The following is a 26,681-nucleotide window of genomic DNA, read 5'->3' on the forward strand; positions in this document are numbered from 1 at the left end:
AGAGACGTTGCTGATACTGATTCGTCGGAAGACGTTGCAATGCATACCCTCGGAGCTATGATTTATTGTATCTTTAGCTGTTAGTGTTACTTCTTTCTCAGACAGGTATTCTAAAAGTGTGGTGTTTGTAGGTATCCTGAGAAGGGACTGTGATAAGTAATGACCCTATAGCTCTGACTAAGACACCCGTATTTGAGAAAACATCAGTCATTACATCTTGGCATCACGAACAGGATCTTCGGGTGGAAATGACCGGTTGTAGTCATAAATAACCAACTGAATCAGATTGGCCAGTGAATGAGAAACCGTGGTATACGTTGAGGGATGCGACACACAGATTAAAGGAAGAGGTGATGAAAACCTCTATTTTCCTCGGTGCTGCACACAGACTAATGGAAGGATTGCTTAATACTTCTGTGAGAAATAAGATCATTCGTACCGCTCCTCCTGCTTACAAGCAGGCGATGATGACACTGTTAATAAATCAGACAGGGAACACCCTAGCCAAAGTGATTGAAGCAGTATGAGAGTTAGGTGAGTTAGGGGAATGGATGAAAGTAGACAGACCATCTAGACCTGAAGTCCGTACAGACAATAACCGACTAAGTAGATGAGATATGTTCCTTGCCTTACTTAAGGATGGGGTGAGTGTAGCAGAAATCAATGGGGAACCTGCTGCTAAATTGTGGTACATGTTTCGAAAACAAGGCTTAGACAGAAAGGAAGGGAGCAGAAAAGTTAACGAACAGGACCAGATGGGACTGGTGATGAAGGTTACCAGAGAGAGAGAAGAGATGAGTTTGTGAGTTACCGAAATCGACGGGAGAGAGATGAATCTCCCAGACATAGGTCATTGCAAGGGAGAGAGAGAGAGAAGATTACAGTGACCGCAGAACAGGAACGAAAGGGGAAGGTCTCCGGAATGGAGAACGAGAGATGAACGAGAGAAATCTCCTGATCGGAGATCACAATCTTGCAGGAGTGGAAGGAATCCATTTTACAAGGAAAAAGTGAACGAGCAAGATGTGCTGCTGCCTAAACGATATGAGAGTCTTTATCCTAATTTATCGTGGGCATCTGACAAAGGCAAAGCGGATTAGGAAATAGGTCAAGCTCCAGTACAAAATTGGGCTCGTAGAGATTATAGGCCATATGTAGATATAGAAATCTTTTGGAGACACCGTAATGTACAACGGGCCCGAGCATTGGTAGATACGGGAGCGGAGGCCACTTTGATATATGGAAATCTCAAGAAATTCAAAGGACAATATTTTACTATCACCGGATTGGGTGGTAAAGAGACCCCAGCAGTGCAAACTAATCTTCAGTTGAGAATCAGTAAAATACCAAAAAGAGAATATAGTGTATTAGTGGTGCCCCTTTCTGAGTATATAATTGGAATTGATATTTTAAAGAGAATGACTTTACATCTGAGTGATGGTTATTACCAATTTGGCTTGAAGAGCTATGTTTCGACTAAACCTGTGAGAGTAGGACGTTTAAAAATTCCTCCTGTAAAATTACCTCAAGCGACTAAGATTATTTCAATGAAACAGTATCGAATCCCAGGTGTGCCTGATGAAATCAGTGCTACTATTCAAGACTTGATGGACGCCGGGGTTTTAATTCCAGTCACTTCTGCCTGGAACAATCCCATGTGGCCCGTGCGCAAGAGTGATAACTCTTGGCGTATGACAGTTGATTACCGTGAATTGAATAAACATACACTTACTTTGACTGTTGCTGTGCCAGACACTGTTACTTTAATAGAGAGAATCCAAAAACACACAGGGATATGGTACGCAGCTATTGACATTGCTAATGCTTTCTTTTCCATTCCTATTGCTCCTGAATGTCAGGAACAATTCAGTTTTACATGGAATGGCCGACAATGACGTTTCAAACTTTGCCCCAGGGCTATTTACATAGTCCGACAATCTGTCAACGGCTGGTGGCAGAGCACTTAGACGAGGTACCGTTAAGTTCAGGAGTGCAAGTTTGTCATTATATTGATGACATCATGATTCAAGGCGAGACGCAGGAACAGATTCAATCTCAGTTCGATCAAATTGTAACCCATTTGCAGAACAGAGGATGGGCGATTAATCCTGACAAATTGCAAGGTCCAGCACAAAGTGTGAAATTCTTAGGCATTCAATGGCATGAGGGAAACCGAGAAGTGATTCCACAGGTGAAGCCGAAAATTAAGGAGTGCGCAGTACCGCGAAATAGAAAAGAAGCTCAGAGATTCATTGGTGTGTTAACCTCCCAAAGGTTTTCCAATGCTGCGGGCTTTATTTATAATTTTGCCTCACGCATTGGAAATAAACCTGTGGCTCTTCTTTTGGAAGTTTTTAGGAGCAAGTGTTTACCGATCCTTACTCACGGGCTGGTATTTGGGGCTTTTCAAAAAGCCTTGCTCTGCAGACAGAATCGGGTTTTGAGACGTTTCTTAGGTGTACTCCTGCTTGCACTACATATATTGTTCATCAGGAGTTGGGGGTTCAGTATGGTGAAGAACATGTTAAACTGACCCCCTTGGTATTACGTTTATTTATTTATTAATTTGAAATTTTTTATAGAGCGCGGACAAGACCCTTGTGGGTATCAGAGCGCTTTACAGTAAAAGAGTTTAGTTATGTCATATATAAAAGATATAAAAGACCAAGATACATAAACATAAGAGTGAAAACAAAAAGCAAGTCAGACAGGATGCAGAGCAGGAGAGGCCTGATGAGTCAAGATAGTACAATAAGCATAAGTAAGTCAAATATATAAAACATCAACTGAGCAGACAAAAAGCAAAGCAATGAGGTATGTATAAGACATCACCTGTGCAGAAAAAAAGCAAAGCAATGAGGTACATAGCAAGGGCGGACTGTTGAAGCATGGTAATATCCATTTTCTTGGTTAGATTGACAAGTTTGCTGAAGGGTATGGAAGTTCTCGCGGAAACATGGTACTTTGTTTAAGTGAATTTTGCCATAAGGATGCTTTTTACTTCCAATTTGAAGGGTGAGGTGGAGGGGTTCAGTCTTGGTTCCGGGGGAAGGGCATTCCAAATCCTGGGTGCCATTCCTGAAAAGGATCGTTTATAAGTTTTTCTCTTGTTGAATTTTTGTGGCTTCAGGAGGAGGTTTTCTGCACTTCTTGTGGACCTTATCCCACTGGATATTGTGAGTTTTTGTGTGAGATAGCTGGGTGCATTGTGATGTGAGGCCTTATGCGTCATGCATGCTATTTTCAGGTGAATTCTGGCTTCAAAGGGCAGTCAGTTTAGAGATTTTAGGTCAGGGGAGATGTGGGTCCTTCTTTTCGAGCCAGTGATGAGTCTCGCTGCCGCATTGGTAGAGGCTCTTAGGGGAGATGTAGTGGCTTTGGGGAGACCACATAGCGAGACACTACCATAGTCCAGCCGAGGTAGGACTAGAGCTTGAACCGCATCTTGAAGTCATTGGCAGGCAGGAATGGTTTCAGCTTCCTTATTGTATCAATCTGAAAGTTTGCTCCCTTCGTTGCATTACTAATGTGTTTCTGCATATTGAGGGTGCAATCCAGAGTTATACCCAATGATTTCGCTGAATCCACAATGGTTGGTTGGACGATGAGTGCTGTAAGGTGTTTGATCCAATTGTGCATTATGGGGACTTTGGCGGGTGGGGCAACTAGGAGGAATTCAGTTTTTAAAGCATTCAATTTGAGGTGATTCTCTGCTAACCATGTTTGGGTGGTCTTAAGAGTGCTGGTAAGCAAGTTGATCTCGTCAAGGGTGTTGATGTTAAGGTACAGTTGGGTATCGTCAGCGTACATGTGAAATTGCATGTTGGACGCTTGTAGCAGATCGGTGAGTGGCTCCAAGAATAAGTTAAAAAGTGTTGGGGATAGCGAGGATCCTTGTGGGACTCCTAGCGTAACTGGAACGGGTTTGGACAGGGTGTTGTTGATCTTGAATTTTTGAGTACGGTTTTGCAGAAAAGAGGTAAACCAGTTAAGCACTGATCCTGAAAGACCCATTCTTGAGTGTGTGAATTCATTTGCTGACTGAGTGTGTACATCAAATGCTTAACACTGTCCTCCGATACTGCCTCACTGCTCAACCAAGCTACCACTTCAGGGAGTAAGGTTCTATCTAACTTTAACCTCTGCCTACCTCTGGAGACCCTTGGACTCTATACACACACTGTACCTCACTTTGGTGCAGTATATATAGAGCCAGTTTCTTACACTACCTCACTATATGTCTCCCCCAATTTACATGTGATGTTGTTGTCCAGTGGAAAGAGCAACCTACTTCTGGGTAAACTTTTACAACACGGGAGTTACACACCCGGATGAGGGCAATATAACTCTGCTGGGGTCTGTACTTCAGGATAGCATCTTGAAAAGTCAGAGTTATCACTAAAACTTTTTAACATGGGATTTTAATACTCATATGTGTGGGGACATCAGGCAAGGAGGAGTGGAAGCTATGGGCTGTGCACGACAAGCAGGCTTACACATGGAACATACTCCCCAGGGTATTGAGCTTAACTCCATCTTGCTTGAATTTGATCTGACATCTGTAATGAATAAGCTGCCTCCGGGGAAAACAGACATTACTCCCACCTTTATTGGGAGAGGGTGTGAGACCTTTATTGATTTCACCTTTGTATCTACCACTTTTTACTCTCTGGTTACCGATTTTTCTGTGCAGTCGAGTGAATGTAGTGTTCACAACCCCATTTGTGTCTCAGCAGGCTGGTTCCGAACACTCAGACACACCAAGGTGGGCGGGGGGCTGGTGTCCCCCTTAAAGCAGTGGAAGCGGGAAGGAGCGTAACGTGGGAGTGTATTGTCCCAGAGCTACTCCACGAGTCCCCTTTAACTCGCAGCGAGTTTGCCACCTGTTTCGGCGATGAGGCAAGTGCTCCGGATATCATGGGTGCATTTGGATCCATGTCTACTGTCATAAGGAAGTTACTACAGGCCTACAGGCCCCGGGTGGGGGCCGTAAGCAACCAGGTCCACGATGGTTTGACTTGCGTGCTCCCAGGCTTCCAGGAACCTTTAACAGGCCTTGGGCGTTAGGCCCCAGGACCGGGTGGCGGTCAAAGGCCCACGAAGAGCATATAAGGCTGCTCCAGCAACTCGCAAGTCTGCCCTGAAGGAGGAGGCCTGGATCGATTTAGTGTAGACTAGTACACTGCATAATAGCTCAAAGTTCTGGGGCATTATTAACAGCCCATTTCTATCTGGAAATAATGCTAATTTACTAGATGCCCATATCACAGAGGACGATTGGGTACATAATTTCGAGGGTATCTTCCAGACGGATACCCCTCCAATTAAGGGGCAGGAAAGAGTGGAAGGCAAGTCGGAACTTATTTTCACCATGAAAGAGGTGAGAGCCTGTATTCTGGGTCTATCTAAAAACAAGGCCCCCGCGCCAGATGGGATCCCGCCAGATCTCTACACCACCGACGTAGAAACCTGGGTGCCTGTCCTCACAGCTGTTATCAATGTTGCAGTCCAGGTTGGCTGCCCAGATTATTGGGCTTAATACAGTCCCGGTATTTAAAAAGGGATAACGGGACAGTACCTATTGTTATAGGCCCATTTCTCTTCTGGACTCTGTGGTAAAGGTGGTGGGCCACATGGTACTTGACACACTTGTATTATGGGTTGATGAAAACAACTTTTTATCCGATATCCAAAACGGCTTTCGACCAGGTCGTTCCACTGTGGAACAGTGTTTAAACCTGTAATTGGTCCTGAAAAAATACACTGTGGCTCGTTCCAGCCCCATATACCTAGCCTTCATGGACCTGTCCTCAGCATTCCACTGGGTCAATAGGTCCAAGCTGTGGCAGTTCATGTCCTCCATTGGCATTGACAGTAACATAATTTTATTTCTGAGGGATCTTCACCGTGATTCATCCACGGTTGTCCGCTATTCAAAGGACCCGAAAGTGTCCAGTCAGCTTGACATCAAGAGAGGGGTGTGTCAGGGGTGCATTTTAGCACCCTTTCTTATTAACCTATATATTAATTTCTTAGAGAAGGCCCATTTAGCCACAAATGCGGATTGTCTCCAGGTAGGCAAGCGTAGCCTGCCAGTCTTCCTATACGTGGATGACGCAGTCCTCTTGGCGAGGACAACTAGGGGCCTACAACTTCTTCTGAATTCTTTTTCCTTTTTTATGGAAGACTTGGACCTTTAGTTCAATCATGCCAAGTCGTTCATTATGCAGGTGAGACATCGTAAAGCCAAGCAGTTCACTCTTAAACTCGGACTTTCGTCAATACCTAAGATCAATGTTTTCTCCTATTTGGGAGTTGTGTTTGACAATTCCTTCAGTTGATGCCCTTTGCTTACTTGGAAGAAAGGGGATCTAGGGAAAGCTTTTGCAGCTGTTTTTAACTTTGCCAACAGAGTGGGAGGGAAGCCAGTAGGGGCTCTTTTGAAGATATATGAAGCCAAATATATCTCAAAGGTTAGTTATGGGCGTGAGATATTGAGACTCATTGTGGTAGGGGCAGTGCAAAGTGCTGAAAAATCTTTCCTGCGATGGGCCTTTCAGTCCCACAAAGCACCCCGTTTTATGTTGTGCACGAAGAATTGGGGATGCCTTTCCTCTCAGATGTACTGACATTTCATCCCCTGGCTTTGAGGCTTAATATTTGGGCTAAGCAAGAAAATACACTCAGCAAAGACATCCTACAGGAATGCCTTTCACTTGACCGTGTCTCACGCATCCGATGGCTCCAGTATATAAAAGTTGGCCTCTCCAGGGTAGGTAGGAACTATTCGATAACCCTGAGAGCATATGTAAGCGGGACCTTTCTCTGGTCAAAGAGTGTTTTTTAAGAATGAGCCACTGTGATAGAGAGGGAAATAAGATGTGTAAGCCTAGTGTGCGTAAGTACATTGTGCTAAAAACTTTACCAACCACCGAACCTTATCTTCTAGGGCTTAAAAGCATCCATGATCGTTTTCTATTGACCCGGTTTTGGCTCAACCTCTTCCCTTACCTCATGGCACACCCTCGCGGCTTCCACAGAGGCCAGTGCCTCATGCCCTGTGGCTGCAACAGTGAGTCTCCTCAGGACATGATGCACTTTATAATGTTTGTAGTTTTTATGCTGTCCCTAGAAAGTTATTTATTATTCCCATTCTCAAAAAAGCAGGTTTTAGGAGGGTGAGACGGATTAGTTACTTACCTGTAATCCTAGTTCTCTTCCAGGGGTATCCTCATCAAAGTCATAAGCATTAGAATATTCCCGCCCATGTGCGGGACCCCGGAAACACTATATTATATGTGCCCCACATATATATACTCATATATATATAAATACACATATATATATATATAAACATGCAATAGCAGCCAAATAAAATCAGAGCTGAAATATGCTGTGTAGAATTTCCACCATACATGAGTAATAAGCATTAGAAACATGAGAAACAACAACAAAGTTTGTTTAGAAACTGTTTTAATGCTCAGAAAGCAGTAGAAATTCTCATACCTCACTGGAAGCATAGAAAGCTCCCAGGCTGCATTGCAAACACACTGTCTAAAAAGACTGACCTGTAGCTGCATAGCAATAAACTGACACCATGCCTTTAAGGCACCCAAGACCCCCAGTATCCCATCATGCCTCAGGGGTGACAGTTAGGTCAGTTGTTCTTTTCGGAGACTGAAAACAAACCCAGTAACAAATAGGTTAACAATATCTCCTTTTTAAAGAATGTCCTTTGCCCGGGGAGGCGGGAGGGTTGCTTATGACTTTGATGAGGATACCCCTGGAAAAAAACTAGGATTACAGGTAAGTAACTAATCCTTCTCTTCCTGGGGATCCTCATCAATAGTCATAAGCATTAGAATAGAATAGCGAGCCTCACCTCATCTCCCTGCGGGCAAAGGAGTAACAATACAGTAATACCCATACTAAGCCTAGTAACAACTAAGCTCGTACAGGCCGCAGGCTACCCAAATAGATTCCTCAAAGAGGCTTGTCCTACTTCAGTATCGGCCCTGGAATCAGATTCTAGGCAGTAATGCCTCGTAAAGGTATGAACTGATTTCCATGTCGCAGCCTTGCATATTTCTGACATTGGAATGTCGTGCAAGAAAGCTACTGTGGCCGCTTTCCCTCTAGTAGAATGCGCTTTGGGTGACACCAACAAAGGCTTGCCTGCAAGCTGGTAGGCCAATTTAATGCAAGAGACAATCCATCTAGAGATGGACCTCTTGTCTGCCGGAAAGCCTGTTCTCATCGAACCATAGTTCACGAACAGCTGATCCGACTTCCTGATTCCCTTGGTTTTTTCCAAATAGAACTTGAGCACTCTCTTTAAATCTAATGAGTGCAACTGTAGGAAGGTGGATATCTGACTATGGTTACCCCCAAACTTTTTGCCTGGTGTTTAGCTGGTTTTTGACATAGTTGGCCTGGGATCCTGCTATTCAGGGCCCCAGGCTGATTGCTCTCTCCTTAAAATGGACTCCATGTACCTTAGGTACATACACAATTGGAACTGGTTCACCTTATTGGCCCCTGTAACAGTGTACCCAGGTACCCAGGGCATAGGTGCTTCCAAGGCCTACCAGGGGCTGCAGCATGTATTGTGCCACCCCTGGCCTGGCCTCCATATTTGACACAACTGGCTGATCACTCAGCTGGGGTAAGTCGGTGTAACCACCCCTTACTTAGGTGTAGTATGCCTATACCTAACCTAAAATGGACACATATGTTCCTATCAGCCACTCCTATGGAAGGCCTAATCAATCCTGGAGGCAGAGTGCTTGGAAATATGTGAGATGGTGCTCTGGCATGAGCTGAGCCTGTCTGCAGCTTTCGGAACCATGTCCTTTAGCTGTTTCATGATACTGCCATACCATATACTCTTAAGTGCATTATAATCCTCGCGGTTAAATGCTATCTTAGGTTTGGCTTTATCAAAACATGTCGAGTAAGGTGTCATACGAATTGGAATACTACCCCCTCACCAGTTCTGGCGACGGGGGTAGCATTCCACCCTTCTAGAGGGACACAACATGTACCTAGCCTGAACCCCGGTTAAAGTTAAACAGAGCCTCAACATCACAAGATGGATGCTGCCACCGCAGACACAAGTCTGACCTCCTGCTGCTGGGAGTCCTTCCAGCGAGGGCAGCTTGGACAAAGGGTTTCCTGCCTTGGGAGGTGCTAGCACCACCCCAGACAGGATTTTGTGTATTGGGTAGGACAGGGCTGAATAGAATCAGACATGCCTGGGGCACACAAGGTGTCCCCGTGCATAGGCCAGTTCAAACCGGTGCTGGGGCCTTCCTGCCCCAGTCCTGGCGCGAAACTGGACAAAGGAAAGGGGGTGTAACCACTCCCCTTCCTGGTTCCACCCAGAGGAGGGACCTAGTAGGTGATCCGGCCCCCCAGATTCGAATATGAGTGGGAGCTGTGTCCTGAGACTTCAGATCATCCTGAATCAACTTGAAATACAGAAGAAGACTGGACTTCGACATTCTGCTGCACAGAAGACAGAAGAGAATCTCCCTTGTGGCCAAGGAGTGACCACCCTGTGAACACAGGCACCACCCAGCACCTCGACATCTGCTTTGCCGCCGCCTCCCGCCGGAGCCCGAGCCCAGAGCCTGACAAGACCCAGACTCCCAGACTTCTCACCGCCCAATCCACAGTCCCTGCAAAGAAGGGACCCGTGGAGGCACCGAGAGACGTGGGACCGGACATCTTGGAAGACCCCCGAAACGCTGACTGCGCAGCATCAGAGGCACCCTCGACGCTGTGCTTTGGGGTTTGAGAAGCCCTAACCTCGAGCAGCCCTTGCACCAAAGATCAGCCCCCCAGCATCTCCAAGATCTGCGAGGGGCCCTTTTGCACCGTGCCACTCGACGCGCCATCCCGGCCACTTGCCACGTGGCTAGCGGCCATCTTGGCGACGAAACCTTCAACTTTCACTGCAGGTCTGGTTGCTCCAGACTTGCCCTTGCTCCTGTAAAAAGGAGCACCCTCTCTGACCTCGCTGGTCCGATAACAAGCCTTTTTTGATTCCTGTGTGGCTTGCCTTAGCCAAGGCCTGTTTGCTTCCATCCGGTTGCCGACACCGCCAACAGCGAGAAGCCTGCGTGGGACAGCTCGTGACCGACTCCTGGACGTCTTCGACCCCTTGTGTCCACGTGGCTGCAGAGAGAAGCTATACCTCGACGCCTGTTTGCACCCGACATCGCCTGGTTCCACTCTGGTTCCACGGTAGTCACAGGCTAGTGACTTTGAACATTGTCCCCTCTGCTTTCAGGTCTTCACCTCTTCAGATCCACCCTTGGATCCACCGGAACTCTTCACATCGAGCCGCCTGCAGCATCTTCTGCTCCAAGCACCATCGACCTGCGTGACGAAACCCGACACTACTTCGACCCTGTGCACCCGCTTCCTGTGGGTGAGGTAACTCAGCTCCGCCGGTGTTCCCACACTGGTACAGACCTCTAGGGCCTGTGTCTAAAGTTTCAGCTTTCTAGGTCACTCGGAAGGTTCCTTAATAACTAACTTTGTAACTTTTACGCACCATTGACATTGCATTGGTATTGCGTGCACTTTCCGCACTGCACCCGAGTCCCGCGGGCCTTTCCCGACTTCTTCACTGCTAGTCCCAATCAGCTCCAGCGATTCCCCAGGCCCTAGGCCTCTTCACTTTCCCCATAGTGGTTCTTATACCACTATTTTAGTATATGGTTTAGGTGGCCCCTAGGGCTCATCCATATTGTGCAACTTTTGTGTATTTTAACTGTGTTTTGTTTTAACGCATTTGCTTCTGTGCTCATAAAGAGTATCAGGGTTATTTGTAGAAATAAATCTATATATATTTTCAATATATATCTGTGTGGTGTCCTTTCATTTGGTATTCAAGGGATTGTGTATGGTAAAACAGCTTGCTTCACATGCCTTTACAGAGTTTAGCCTAAGACTGCTTAGTCCATGCTACCCCTAGGATAGCTTGTCTATAAGGTTGACTTTACAACCTGCACCATAAGGGTTGCTTGGCATGATACAAGGTGATCACTAAAACTAGTGAGCATCATATATCAGGCCAACTTCTCACATTGGTGAGGAGCGGATTGGGATTTGAGCTTGCTGTTGTTTTACCATTACAATCTTGGAAAATTATCATTTGAAAGATCATACAGGTACCTGATAGGTACACTAAAACAAGACTAGATATACTTAAGTTCTACTGAACTTAGTTGTTGTAGAGGATAGGGAGTAGCACACCCTGACTACAACTACTAGATAGGTTTTGTAGGAAAACACCAGTGTAGGTAGATTGCAACACATCCACCACACTAGAGCAATGTCTAGAGCAGAGGGATCCAATGGAACCACCTCTGTTGAGAGTGACCCTCCAAGGGCACCATCCAAATTTGCTACCTTTCCATTTAAGGAACTGAGGCAACTGTGTTCCATGAGAGGAATCAAAACAGGTCCTTCTCCTACAGCAGGACACCTCAGAGAGCTTTTAGACCAGTCTGAAGCTCTAAGGGACTCCAAACCAGGCCCCTCAGGGACTGGAGATGGAGGATCCCCCACTGAAGATGATAACTCTGATGCCCCTGCCCCTGTCGTCCAGATAGATGAGGAAAACCAGACCACTGGGAATACTCAGCCTGAGGAAGAAGAAGAGGAGGAGGTGGAAGAAAGTGATTCTGATGATGGAGATAGCCATGTGTTAGTCAGCAGGCTTAACCAGGCTAACTTAAGCTTATTTGGGACTGAAGGTGGGTCCAACCCATTCAGACCCCCAAATGGACTTAACCAGGAGCATAGGAGGAGGAGAATTCACTCAGGTGAGTCCAATACTTCCCATGTTTCTAAAGGTTCTCATGGTAACTCCAGAAGGGAGTTCACTAGCCCTCAGAGAAGGGAACATGAGGCCAAAATGAGAGAGGCTGAACTTAGGATCCAGAGACAAGAATTAGAAGTTGCCCTGGCCAAAGAGAAACTTGCTAGAGCAAGGCAGCCTAGAGAGAGTGGATTAGCATCCACTGGTGGCAGCACTATCCCTAAGGATAAAGACAGGTCCTATGACAATAGAAACCTGAGTAAGATTGTGCCCCCCTACAAAGTTGGGGATGATATCCACAAATGGATGACTGCACTTGAAAGAGCTTGCAAAGTACAGCAGGTCCCGCAGGAGCAGTGGGCAGCAATCTTGTGGCTCTCCTTTGAAGGTAGAGGCAGAGACAGACTCCTCACAGTTAGTGATGGGGATTCTAGAAACTACCTGGTCCTGAAGAGTGCTCTGATTGATGGGTTAGGCTTAACCACTGAACAGTACAGGTTAATGTTCAGAGATACCCAGAAGACACAGACTCAGGACTGGTCTGAATTTGTTGAATGTGCCACTAAGGCTCTGGAGGGCTGGTTGCTGGGAAGTAAGGTTACTGACTATACAGGATTGTATAATTTAATTATGAGAGAGCAAATCTTAAGTAATTGTCAAAATCAGCTTCTACATCAGCACCTGGTTGACTCTGATCTGACCTCCCCACAAGAATTGGGCAGGAGGGCAGACAAATGGGTCAGAACCAGGATCAGGCCTAAGAACCAGGGTGGTGACCAAAAGAAAGAGACTACCAAGCCTCAAGAGAAGGGTGGGGATAAAAGTAAGGAAAAGACTTCCCCAGGGCCCCAAAACTCCAAGGATGGGGGTGGGTCCCAAGACACTTCTTCAACCCAGAAAAAGCCTTATTGTTATGCCTGTAAACAGGTTGGGCATTACAAAACAGACAGCTGTTGTCCCAAGAATGGCAATAAAGAGAATATACCTCCAAAGCCAGCTCCAACACCTCCTGTTACTGTCAGCAGTAATCCCCCAGGAAGTGGGAGCACACCCAGGAATCTGGGTGGGTTTACTTTTGGAGGACAGGTGGATTCTGGCCTAACCAGGTCCCCTACCTCAGATACTCTTGTCTATGAGACTGGCATGGGGTTTGCCAATTTCACTGCTTGCCTAAACACTTTGAGCAAGTATAGACAGGAGCCCCTCATCAATGGCTTGAAAGTGGAGGCCTTTAGAGACACAGGGGCTAGCATCACCATGTTGGCTGAATGTCTAGTCCCCTCAAGGCAACTTTTACCTGATGCCACATATCAGGTGACAAACATTGATGGAATAGAAACCAATCACCCCATGGCAGTAGTAAATCTTAGCTGGGGAGGTGTCACTGGCCCAAAGAGAGTGGCAGTGTCATCAAACTTGCCTGTAGATTGTCTACTGGGGAATGATTTAGAAATCTCAGCCTGGGCTGAGGTTGAACAGGAAACTAAGCATGGGCGAATTTTGCAAATTCGCGATCCGCGAATTTGCGGATTTGCAAATTCGCGATCCGCAAAGTTTGCGAATTTGTGCGAATTTGCGGATTTTTGTGTTTTTGCGTGTTCGCGGGGTTTTTTGCATGTTCGTGGGGTTTTTTGCGTGTTCGCGGGGCTTTTTGCATCTTCGCGAGCCGCTTGCATAGCGAAGTTACCCATGCAGTCGTTTATGGGAGAGGGAGAGAGAGATAGATAGATAGATAGATAGATAGATAGATAGATAGATAGATAGATAGATAGATAGATAGATAGATAGAAAGAGAGAGAAAGAGAGGGAAAGAGAGAGGGAGAGAGAGAACGAGAGAAAGAAAGAGAGGCCGGATCTCTGAAAGGCCAGATTCCTGAGTTGCCCCTACAGAACATACAGCTTTTTATTTTTAGCAAAATGCATATGAAAATTGTGCTGTAAAGGTCTCTTTTAGTTTAACCCCTCCTGACAACTCAAAATGGGTGTATTTGCCATCCTCTCCCTTCTTCCTGTTTTTTATATCTGTAAGTGCTTCCTGATGAGGTTTAATTCCTGGGACAGGTGCCTCGTTGCCTACTTGTAACTATTCTCTGACCCTGCTTCAAGGGTCAGACCAGTGTCAGAGAATAGTTGCAAGTAGGCAACGATGCGCCAGGAAGCAATTAGCAGCAGGTGTCCAAGTTGAAGTTAATTTGTTTGTAACCCTTTTGTAAAAGGTTACAAAGAAATTAGGTTCAACTTTTGCACCTGCTGCTGTAACCCTTGCTTGGCTGAAAATTCGTCCCCGCTGATTCGCGGATTTTACCGCGATTTCGCGAGATTCGCGGATTGCGAAATCGCGGAAAATCCGCAAATTCGCCCACGAAACGGATTTTACGCCCACCCTTACAGGAAACCCATTCTAGGATGGTAAATCTCCATGGAAAGGTTAGTGGGGCCGTGATGGCTACAGCCCCAATCCAAGATGTCCTTCCTGAAAAGGTTGGTAGGGCTGAGAAACTCTCTGCCCCATCTTTAGCAAAAGCTCTTCCTTAACAGAATAGCAAAGCTGTTATGATAACAGCAGAAACCCAAACTGAGTCTCCTCCTGAAAAGGTTGGTGGGGCTGTGATGGCCACAGCCCAAACTCAAACTGATACATGTGTTGTGAAGCCTGAAAAGATGGATCACTCCACACAAACAGAGAGCATGGAGGAGGAAGAGAAATCTCCCTCCCACCAGACTTTAGGAAAGGATCAGCCTCCTCAGGGAACTGATCTTACCCCTGATGAATGAACTGTCCCAGAGGTTGTTAGGCCTGGCCTGACAGAGCCTCTGATGACAGTGGACCCTTCTCAGGTGGGACCCAGTCTGGAGCAGGTATCCTGCCCCTCTCTACCTTGCCTTACTCAGCCCAGGGCTGCAGAGGACAAGAAGGACAGTGAGCCCCAAAGGGCCCCCTGTCAAATAAAGCACCCCCATCAACAGATTAGGGGCACCGAAACTAGTAGCCCTAGTGAGGTGAAAACTTTAAAAACTCCTGAGGGAGCCCCCTTAAAAGTAGTTAGGGACCTCCCACAGATGGATTCTGTTGGGCACAGCCAAACCTGGGACCCCAAGGCCCCAAACCTGACCTGTCCCTCCAGTAAGCCAACAAGAGGGACCCAGCCTCCAGCTTTAGGTAGCTAGAGGTTGACCCTGAGAGCACAGTGCAACTCAGTCAAAGAAAGAAAGGCACACATGGTGGAGAGTGATTGGAGGAAGCTGAGTCCTACAGAGGAATCTCACTTCAGTACTCCATCCCAACACCAGCCTTTAACTTTGCAAAGACACACCACAGGTAGAGATTCCCTATGGTGGAGACCCTCAGATACCCTTAGGGTGAGGGATTGGTTAGTGGACCATGAGACAGGGGGTAACCAAGCCAGAGCTGGTACTTCCTTATATGGCCACTTAGGCAATATAGGCTTACCTGGTCAAGGATAGCCTTATCTCCTTTCGTTTGGGGGGGGGGGGGGGGTTATGTAGGAAGGTGGATATCTGACTATGGTTACCCCCAAACTTTTTGCCTGGTGTTTAGCTGGTTTTTGACATAGTTGGCCTGGGATCCTGCTATTCAGGGCCCCAGGCTAATTGCTCTCTCCTTAAAATGGACTCCATGTACCTTAGGGACATACCCAATTGGAATTGGCTCACCTTATTGGCCCCTGTAACAGTGTACCCAGGTACCCAGGGCATAGGTGCTTCCAAGGCCTACCAGGGGCTGCAGCATGTATTGTGCCACCCCTGGCCTGGCCTCCATGTTTGACACAACTGGCTGATCACTCAGCTGGGGAAAGTCGGTGTAACCACCCCTTACTTAGGTGTAGTATGCCTATACCTAACCTAAAATGGACACATATGTTCCTATCAGTCACTCCAATGGAAGGCCTCATCAATCCTGGAGGCAGAGTGCTTGGAAATATGTGAGATAGTGCTCTGGCATGAGCTGAGCCTGTCTGCAGCTTTCGGAACCATGTCCTTTAGCTGTTTCATGATATTGCCATACCATATACTCTTAAGTGCATTATGAACCTCGCGGTTAAATGCTATCTTGGGTTTGGCTTTATCAAAACATGTCGAGTAAGGTGTCATACGAATTGGAATACTACCCCCTCGCCAGTTCTGGCGACGGGGGTAGCATTCCACCCTTCTAGAGGGACACGACATGTACCTAGCCTGAACCCCGGTTAAAGTTAAACAGAGCCTTAGCATCTCAAAATGGATGCTGCCACCACAGACACAAGTCTGACCTCCTGCTGCTGGGAGTCCTTCCAGCGAGGGCAGCTTGGACAAAGGGTTTCCTGCCTGGGGAGGTGCTAGCACCACTCCAGACAGGATTTTGTGTATTGGGTAGGACAGGGCTGAATAGAATCAGACATGCCTGGGGCACACAAGGTGTCCCTGTGCATAGGCCAGTTCAAACCGGTGCTGGGGCTTTCCAGCCCCAGTCCTGGCGTGAAACTGGACAAAGGAAAGGGGGTGTAACCACCCCCCTTCCTGGTTCCACCCAGAGGAGGGACCTAGTAGGTGATCCGGCCCCCCAGATTCGAATAAGAGTGGGAGCTGTGTCCTGAGACTTCAGATCATCCTGAATCAACTTGAAATACAGAAGAAGACTGGACTTCGACATTCTGCTGCACGGAAGACGGAAGAGAATCTCCCTTGTGGCCAAGGAGTGACCACCCTGTGAACACAGGCACCAACCAGCAACTCAACGTCTGCTTTGCCGCCGCCTCCCGCCGGAGCCCGAGCCCAGAGCCTGACAAGACCCAGACTCCCTGACTTCTCACAGCACGATCCACAGTCCCTGCAAAGAAGGGACCCGTGGAGGCACCGAGAGACGTGGGACCGGACATCTTGGAAGACCCCCGAAACGCTGACTGCGCAGCATGAGAGGCACCCTGGACGCTGTGCTTTGGGGTTTGAGAAGCCCCAACCTCGAGCAGCCGTTGCACCGAAGATCAGCCCCCCAGCATCTCCACGATCTGCGTGGGGCCCTTTTGCATTGTGCCACTCGACGCGCCTAACCGTCCACTTGCCACGTGGCTAGTGGCCATCTTGGTGACGAAACCTACAACTTTCACTGCAGGTCTGGTTGCTCCAGACTTGCCCTTGCTCCTGTAAAAAGGAGCCCCTACTCTGACCTTGCTGGTCCGAGTAACAAGCCTTTTTTGATTCCTGCGTGGCTTGCATTAGCCAAGGCCTGTTTGCTTCTATCAAGTCGCCGACACCGCCAACAGCGAGAAGCCTGCGTGGGACAGCTCGTGACTGACTCCTGGACGTCTTCGACCCCTCGTGTCCACGTGGCTGCAGAGAGAAGCTACACCTCGACGCCTGTCTGCACCCGACATCGCCTGGTTCCACTCTGGTTCCACGGTAGTCACTGGCTAGTGACTTTGAACATTGTCCCCTCTGCTTTCAGGTCTTCACCTCTTCAGATCCACCCTTGGATCCACCGGAACTCTTCACATCGAGCCGCCTGCAGCATCTCCAGCTCCAAGCACCATCGACCTGCGTGGCGAAACCCGACACTACTTCGACCCTATGCACCCGCTTCCTGTGGGTGAGGTAACTCAGCTCCGCCGGTGTTCCCACACTGGTACACACCTCTAGTGTCTGTGTCTCAAGTTTCAGCTTTCTAGGTCACTCGGAAGGTTCCTTTCTAACTAACTTTGTACTTTTTACGCACCATAGACTTTGCATTGGTGAGTGCGTGCACTTTAAACACTGCACCCGAGTCCCGCGGGCCTTTCCCGACTTCTTCACTGTTAATCCCGAACAGCTCCAGCGATTCCCCAGGCCCTAGGCCTCTTCACTTTCCCCATAGTGGTTCTTATACCACTATTTTAGTATATGGTTTAGGTGGCCCCTAGGGCTCATCCATATTGTGCAACTTTTGTGTATTTTAACTGTGTTTTGTTTTAACGCATTTGCTTCTGTGCTCATAAAGAGTATCAGGGTTATTTGTAGAAATAAATCTATATATATTTTCAATATATATCTGTGTGGTGTCCTTTCATTTGGTATTCAAGGGATTGTGTATGGTAAAACAGCTTGCTTCACATGCCTTTACAGAGTTTAGCCTAAGACTGCTTAGTCCATGCTACCCCTAGGATAGCTTGTCTATAAGGTTGACTTTACAACCTGCACCATAAGGGTTGCTTGGCATGATACAAGGTGATCACTAGAACTAGTGAGCATCATATACCAGGCCAACTTCTCACACTGCTGAGGAAAGCAACCTGAACATTTGCGGCCTACTTCGGGCTTAGTTAAAGCAACCTAATAGGAACTGCAAAAGCAAATGGAGTCACAAGTATATATAGGGGCCTACTCATTACTCAGATAGCTCAGTGGGTTGTACAACATGAAATGTGAATTGTATCTGTTTAGCCACACAATGCTAACCTAACATAGTTATGACGTCATGTGACAGCAAGCATTACGCAAATGGGGATTTTAAAACTAACAGGACCAGTAGCCTGTTTCCTAAAAACCATGGGTTGCGTCCTGGACTTCAATACGCACATTCAGCACATTCACGCACCAATCTCTCTACATGTACATCCTTGGCAGCCCACCAATATGCTTCCCTGATCCTTTCCTTTGTCTTGGCAATGGCCATGTGTGAGGCGTGAGCACTCTTTACTAGTTTATGTCTAAGTGCAAGGAGTGCTACCAACTTACGAGTCCGACCACGCATGAAGAGACCATCCACCACCGCCAGATCTTCGCTAACATGCCAAAAGCCACCTGTGACCATGGTTAGGACTTTCTGCGAGTCTAAATCGATCATGTGATGTTCCCTCCACTCACTCTCAGAAATCAACCCTTCACTCATCACACACACATTAATTCCTTCCTCCAGTTCTTGACCTCCAAACCACTCAACATCATCTGTTGTTTCACACTCCTCACCCCGAGCCTTGAGAGACAGTCTGACAGGATATTATTGGAACCAGGTAAGTATGAGATGTCAAAGTCAAATTCTTATAGAGCAACAACCAACTTCAGTGGGAGACAAAGTCAATGCCTTTCTTGGAGAAGACCTCCCTAAGAGGTTTGTAGTCAGTAAACATTCTGAATCTTTCCCTCCCACAAAACCTTTCTCAGCTTGGCACCATCCATAAAACTCCCAGCGCTTCTTTTTTCACAACAGAATAGTAGCATTCAGCCTCCCTCAAGGGCCTAGAGACAAAAAGAATTGTTTTATCCTCCATATCAACCTTCTGTAAAAGAACTGCTCCTAACTCCTTGGTGCTGGTATCAGTCATGAGATAAGATACCTTTGTGGGGTCAAAACCTCCTAGACAAGGTGCTTCATTCAGATGTTTCTTAATGCACTCAAACTCTTCCTCACAGCCCTTGGACCAAACAAATGTGCTTCCCTTCTGGAGGAGAGACCTCAAACAAGAGGTTTCTCTGCAAAGTTTAGAACAAATTTGTGATAAAATTCAGCCATGCCCAGAAACTTTACAAACTCTTCTTTGTTTAAAGGGGTGCGCAAATTACAAAGGGTGCTTACCATTGAGTCTTTGGGTTTGATGCCTGCAGCGGACACAAAATGCCCTAGGTACTCTAATTCTTTGACATCAAATTTGCACTTGTCAGCAATAAGGGTGAGGTCAGCATCACGTAACTTCTTCAATACTGACCTCAGCCTCCCATCATGCTCCTCAAGATCCACACCAAAGATGAACACATCATCTGGGTACACCTTGACACCCTGAAGGTTTCCAAGAATGCCCTCCATCGCCCTCTGAAAAACTGAGGCTGCAGAAATCAGTCCAAAAGGCATTCTTAGAAATTTAAAGGTAGCAAAGGTAGCAAAGGGTGTTACAAAAGAGATAAGGTCCTGGGGAGAGGAGTGAATGTTCTGAATGTTCTGAAGAGGAGTGAAGCCTGGCCTGGTGATAGGAGGAGGTCAAGTCCAAGGATGAAAAATGACTTGCCTTGATGAGCTTCCTCGAGCTGACACAGAGCCTGGCCTCCCCATTGGCTTTGCGGGCCATAACAACAGGAGAGACCCACTCCGTTGCTTCAACTTCTTGAATGATGCACTTGGATAAGAGATTGTCTAATTCAACTTTCATGCTCCACCTTACTAACAGACGTGCATTCCTAACCTTAGCTGTTTTTGGAACAGCGTTAGATTTGACCTTCATCCAATGCACATCGTTTTTGAGATACACCCAGCTCACCAGCAAAGAAGCCCTCAGGGAATTCCTTGATCCAATCTCAATTAGCATTACTAACAACTCTAACTGGTGGTAATTCCTTTAGGCAGACAGAGGGATTCTCATTGTGATCAAGGCAGATATGAAGATCACGTTGATGGGACCAACTTATGAGCGAGTCCCGCTTCATCAAGACATAGATTTTACCAGGGATGACTCTCCCTTTGAAGTCAATTGTGCCCCAGAAATAACCCAGCAACTCAATAGTCGGGGAGAGGAGTTGGCCTAACGGCTAGGGCGCTCGACCTCGGACCTGGAGGAACTGGGTTCGAGTCTCGGTAACGACGCCAAAACCTCCTGTGATTCTGGGCAAATCACTTAATCTCCCCGTGCCTAAAATGAAAGTAACTGGAGAAAAAAAACGTAAAAATGTAACGTAACTGGAAAAATATGTAAAGCGCTCTGATACCTGATTCGGTTCGGGTCTAGTTCGCGCTATATAAAACTCTACAAAAAAAAATAGTCACCCCACCTTAACCTTTTGGTCTAATGTCTGGCTTCAACAGGGTGACTTTGCCCAGCAGATTACGCTCATAAAATGTTTTGGGGACTAGCGGTATCTTGGCCCCAAAGTCGAAGAGCATACTCACTGGAGCATCATTGATCAAAACTAGCTCCTGAGGGCCATCACTAGCATTCCCTGTGACAGGGAGAACATGGATTCCTTCCAAATCTTCTTCATAAAGATAAACTTCCTTGACTTTTTTATGCCCGTGGCCCGTTCTGCAGCTTTTTGAGACGTGACCTTTTCTCTCACAAGTTTTGCACATGGCCTTCCAGCCTAGGCAGTCTTTAACCCATTGACTGTGGCGCGAATTTCACCGCTGTGCGGGCATATTAATGAGTGGGTGCAGTTCGGACAGCCCCTAGTCGTCCTCCGCACATGCCCACTGTGACGTTAGGGGGCCGTCCGACGTACACAATGGGTTAAAGTTGGCCATATGGCTTGGTTGCCACACCTGAAGTACTTCACCTGAAAATTCTTTGTGTTAAAGGGCTTTGAAGTGGTGCTCAATTTGGGTTCAACAAATCTATCCACCAGCACCTTGACATCAATGTTCTCCTTTTTATCACCTGTACTGTCTTTGGGTATAATATCAACACACGCTCTTAAATGCTCGTGACTTTTGGCTATGGTCAGCACTTCTTGAAGCGATAGTGTGTCTTTTTGCCACAGGGTGTCTCTCGTTTTGTCGAGGGCGCATCCCAGCATGAACTCATCTCTTAAGCGATCATCTTAAGCTGCACCAAAATTGCACGTGGAAGACAATTTGCGCAAGGTAGTCATATACTGTTCGACCGACTCATCCTGCCTTTGCATCCTTCTCCCGAAGTGATGTGTTATATTATATGGGATTTTATAGCGCGCTCAATTACTACTAGAGAATCCTGGCGAAGGTATCAATGCTAGAGGCAGAAGTTAGAGGAGGGGAGGAGGAACATTAATACGCCAGTTTGAACAGATGGGTCTTAAGTGCTTTTTTAAAAAGCACATAGTTCGGATTGAAGCGGAGAATCAAAGGAAGGGAATTCCAAGCAATTGCTGCTTTAACCACAATGGATTGCCCACCGAAACGGGAACGCTTGAAGGACAGTACTCACTTTGGGGAGTTGCACGTGGAAGCCAATTTGCACCAGGTAGTCATGTACTGTTCGACCGACTCATCCTGCCTTTGCATCCTTCTCCCGAAGTGATATCATTCAAGGACAGTACTCACTTTGGGGAGGTAGTGCAAGTCCAACTTTTTGATGCAGATCTAGTATTCATTAAGAGTGCCAGAGTGACTATCAGAGAGTTCAGGAAGGTGTTCAAAGAATTCTTGTCCCTCAGAGCCCAAACAATGCATTAACCATGAGGCTTTCCTCTCTGCGCTTAAGGAAGTGCCACAGACATGAGCATAATGTGTGAAAACCTTCTTTCACTTCAGCCACGAGAGAGAAGGAACTGCTGGAGATGTCAACAAGAAGGGAGGGGCAGTGACATTTTGCATGATGTATCTACTATGTTTTGACCTAGTTTCTACTTAAGGGTGAACTTCAGTGATCTGCTTACAGTGTGCAATATCCACAAATCTTATAAACTGAGCGCATCAGCGGAACTGCGCGAAACTTCAGAATTTAACATTTAGACCAATGCGCACAATGCCAGAAACTGTATTTGCTGTGCGCATCAGCGGAACCATCAGCCCGATTACTGATGGCACCTATTTATACAGGGAGGAGTCACTTTAGTCTGGTGCTCAATTACATGTGTAGATGGGAGTCTGGTGGTGCCTGATAACTGAAAGGCACACATTTGTTTACAAACAATTTTATATATGTCTGATTTTTTATTCCTATTACAGCGCCTTCTACCTTGAGAAGGCCCGTCCTAGACCAGTGTGTGGACAAAACCCATGCCGACAAATGAGCGACCTGAAGTGTAATACTGAGAAATAGTAACCTGGAGGATTGCTGCAAATTAAAGTAAATGAAAAGAAATTAATAAAGAACTACATAACAACAGCTGTGTGACCTGGAAGCCAATTGTTTCTCAATATAGTCCTTGTTTGTGATTACCTTACAGTGCTCACATTATCATCCACGCTAAAAGAGATGGGAGCCTGGGGTGTCTGGTCACAGAAGCTCATTTACATACAAAGGGAGTGACAGCCTGCTCACAACGCACAGCACAACTTGTTTACGTAAAGTGCTAGTACACAGAACAGGGTAAAGTCTTGGGTCTCTTTTTTTCATTTTCTTTGATACATCCTGCACCTCGCTCTCTTCTTCTCTTTCTCTTATTTCAATTCATCATAAATTATTCAATTTCACTATTGCTTTATCAGCACGGCACAAGTCGGAGGGTAGCCACAGTTTGAAGGGGTCCCCCCACTATCACCTAGAAACGGGACTGAGTTCCACCTAGCTCCTTAGCCTGCAACTGGTAATTGTTACTTTGTGCCCCAGCACTGCAGACACAGGCCTCTGAGTGTTTGTTTGTGTGAGTGGCGCAAGAGAGGAACAGAGAACTTGACAAAATTAGCCCTTCTATTGCTTAATACATTGTAAATGTGAAACCCTTTGGGGTTTAGGGGCTGGATAAAGAATAACGTCAGGAAACAAGCGCAAATTAAAAGCACATTTTATTTACACTTTCAGTCATTTCCGAGTTTAGTTACAAACTAATAGTGGGCAAAACACATGATGTAAAAAACTGAAACCAAAAACTTAGTTTTACATTATTTTATGTTTCCTGCTTATTGTTTTTAAAACAGGCCGTCAACCTTTCACGTGAAAATTATTATAAGGGCCTGATATCACTTGTTGTGATGTCACTACATGTGACTTCACTGTGATTTGCATATCATAATGGGCTCCTTCACTATTTTCCTTACTTGTGCCCTGTTCATTGGCAGGACATGGGTCTATAGGTATTAAAAATAAACATTAAACTCATAGGTGTTCAGCCCATTTCTCTGGTGATGTCACACATTGGCATGTATTCAGCTGCTTCTTCTATTTTTAGATGAGTACAAATAACGTACCGTTCCCCCTCCTTCCAATCGTTCGTTTTCTCCCCCTTTATTTGTCTCTCTCGCTCTCTTTATCTCTCCCCCTCTCTATCTCACACACACTCCTGTTAGCGTTAGCTTCATGAATGTCACTGCCACTTCTGGCATTCATACGACAAATCCTTCAGAACATTTGAGGACAAGGGACAATCAAGTGTGGAAGACGAGTTGCTGGGAGTGCAACGGATTGTCCTGGCACATATATGCTTTTGATGTGGGTTTTTGCTATTTCACCACATTCTTCAAACAGAGTCGACTGCTTACAGTGGCTCAAATCTGGTACAAAGTAGAGTTTGGCAAGTCACAAAATGAACAGGGAGAGCCAAGTCGGAGAGGAGCCACGGGTCCCACTTAGTAATCAGGCGCGAGGCACGAGCTGATCCATCAACCGATAACAGTCTGTAAAAGATGCAGCAAACGTTACTTAAAAACAAGGTATGTGCTCTTTTATATCTTAAAATAACACCTGTGCTTCACTTTATTTCATTACATATACTGCAGTGGCATTTGTTAATAGTAATACATGCATTTTACCAATGAAGCTTCCATCTCCAGAGCCCTGACAACATGTCCACTCTGGGTGTGTTGGGTTTATAGGTTTTACCACTAATCCGACAAGTTAGCTGAAAATACCGCTGTTAGTCCCAGTATTGTTCAGTGTTGCTTTTACAGGTAGTGTGGTCAGGGGCGATTGAATGTTTTTCTTTGTATCTCTTCTTCACCAATTAAAAATCAACAATGTTTCTTTTCTTTTAATCCACATTGTGCTTGTCTTCCACTGTGTATCCTGGAGCATCACGTCACTTTGCTATGTGTACGGAAGTGAACAATCACTGGAAACAAACACTTTTATAATTCTGCAAATACTGTTATCTGATTTTCTTCTTTACTGCTATCAGGGTCTTTTATCATCTGGTATTTCAATGTCCTACATAATTTGAATTGTATCTTTTTCCGTAATTCATTGCTCTCACAATAACTGCACTGTTGAGCTCTTGTCTATGTCCTCAGATGGGTCAATATTATTTTTGATGTTCTTAAGTTCTTTCCGGAATCTCTGCATCTCTAGGATTATTTCCATGTGAGTTAAATGAAGGAGTGTATTCACCGAGGGCTATGTTGGATCGAAAATTGACAAAAGCCCTTCTCACTTTCAGTGCCCTTCTATGTTTTCCCCCTGTGTGTTCACTGATGACTTTGTAGCTCTAATCGTCGACAAAAGCTCTTCACACATTCATTGCACTTGAATGGTTTTTCCCCTGTGTGTGTTCGTTGATGTCTTTGTAGGTCTGATAAGTGACTAAAGCACTTTGCACATTCACTGCACTTGAATGGTTTTTCCCCCGTGTGTGTTCGCTGATGTGTTTGAAGGTGTGATAAGTGATTAAAGCACTTTGCACATTTAAGAAAGAAGGAACTGTACATGGCGAAACCCTAACTAATAACCTGGAGATCAATCTGTCTACTACAAACCTTACTGATACACACAACCAAATTCTCAATAAAGGATTATCCTTCTGCCCAACTGTGTGTTCGCTGATGTCTTTGAAGGTGTGATAACGGACTAAAGCACTTTGCACAAATTAAAGTAAATGAAAAGAAATTAATAAAGAACTACATAACAACAGCTGTGTGACCTGGAAGCCAATTGTTTCTCAATATAGTCCTTGTTTGTGATTACCTTACAGTGCTCACATTATCATCCACGCTAAAAGAGATGGGAGCCTGGGGTGTCTGGTCACAGAAGCTCATTTACATACAAAGGGAGTGACAGCCTGCTCACAACGCACAGCACAACTTGTTTACGTAAAGTGCTAGTACACAGAACAGGGTAAAGTCTTGGGTCTCTTTTTTTCATTTTCTTTGATACATCCTGCACCTCGCTCTCTTCTTCTCTTTCTCTTATTTCAATTCATCATAAATTATTCAATTTCACTATTGCTTTATCAGCACGGCACAAGTCGGAGGGTAGCCACAGTTTGAAGGGGTCCCCCCACTATCACCTAGAAACGGGACTGAGTTCCACCTAGCTCCTTAGCCTGCAACTGGTAATTGTTACTTTGTGCCCCAGCACTGCAGACACAGGCCTCTGAGTGTTTGTTTGTGTGAGTGGCGCAAGAGAGGAACAGAGAACTTGACAAAATTAGCCCTTCTATTGCTTAATACATTGTAAATGTGAAACCCTTTGGGGTTTAGGGGCTGGATAAAGAATAACGTCAGGAAACAAGCGCAAATTAAAAGCACATTTTATTTACACTTTCAGTCATTTCCGAGTTTAGTTACAAACTAATAGTGGGCAAAACACATGATGTAAAAAACTGAAACCAAAAACTTAGTTTTACATTATTTTATGTTTCCTGCTTATTGTTTTTAAAACAGGCCGTCAACCTTTCACGTGAAAATTATTATAAGGGCCTGATATCACTTGTTGTGATGTCACTACATGTGACTTCACTGTGATTTGCATATCATAATGGGCTCCTTCACTATTTTCCTTACTTGTGCCCTGTTCATTGGCAGGACATGGGTCTATAGGTATTAAAAATAAACATTAAACTCATAGGTGTTCAGCCCATTTCTCTGGTGATGTCACACATTGGCATGTATTCAGCTGCTTCTTCTATTTTTAGATGAGTACAAATAACGTACCGTTCCCCCTCCTTCCAATCGTTCGTTTTCTCCCCCTTTATTTGTCTCTCTCGCTCTCTTTATCTCTCCCCCTCTCTATCTCACACACACTCCTGTTAGCGTTAGCTTCATGAATGTCACTGCCACTTCTGGCATTCATACGACAAATCCTTCAGAACATTTGAGGACAAGGGACAATCAAGTGTGGAAGACGAGTTGCTGGGAGTGCAACGGATTGTCCGGGCACATATATGCTTTTGATGTGGGTTTTTGCTATTTCACCACATTCTTCAAACAGAGTCGACTGCTTACAGTGGCTCAAATCTGGTACAAAGTAGAGTTTGGCAAGTCACAAAATGAACAGGGAGAGCCAAGTCGGAGAGGAGCCACGGGTCCCACTTAGTAATC

General features: G+C 45.8%; 1 protein-coding gene across 1 annotated transcript in view; it reads left to right on the forward strand.

Moving 5' to 3' along the window:
- LOC144806014 (uncharacterized) overlaps window positions 1–26,681 on the forward strand; it is a 239,095-nt gene that overhangs the window by 18,525 nt on the left and 193,889 nt on the right. The gene's annotated exons all lie outside the window — the stretch shown is intronic.

Source organism: Lissotriton helveticus (assembly GCF_964261635.1).
Source record: "Lissotriton helveticus chromosome 1_1 unlocalized genomic scaffold, aLisHel1.1 SUPER_1_unloc_4, whole genome shotgun sequence".
NCBI lineage: Eukaryota > Metazoa > Chordata > Amphibia > Caudata > Salamandridae > Lissotriton > Lissotriton helveticus.